This window comes from Crocuta crocuta, unplaced genomic scaffold (assembly GCF_008692635.1).
Source record: "Crocuta crocuta isolate KB4526 unplaced genomic scaffold, BGI_CrCroc_1.0 scaffold1270, whole genome shotgun sequence".
In the NCBI taxonomy this organism is placed as follows: Eukaryota; Metazoa; Chordata; class Mammalia; order Carnivora; family Hyaenidae; genus Crocuta; species Crocuta crocuta.
The window spans coordinates 125,353-125,680 of record NW_027531521.1 but is presented as its reverse complement, the minus strand read 5'-3'; positions in this window follow the sequence as shown (position 1 = coordinate 125,680).

Genomic DNA, 328 nt, shown 5'->3' with positions numbered 1-328 from the left:
CGAATTATGATAATTTATTGTGATATAACTGCATTCTAAGGTAAGAAAGATCTGTATCTTTGCCTAGCTTAGATCTGTATCTGTATCCTAGTCTACCTTAAACATGCTCAGGACACCTACATTAGCTTATAGTTGGGCAAAATCATCCAACACAAAGCCTATTTTATGACAAGGTGCTGAATATCTTGTGTAATTCATTGAAAAGTGTACTAAAAGTAAAAAACAGAATGGTTGTATGGCTACAGAATGGTTCTAAATATATTGGCTGTTTACTCTTGTGATTGGTCAGCTGACGGGCAGTGTGGCTCACTGCCGCCGCCCAGCATGG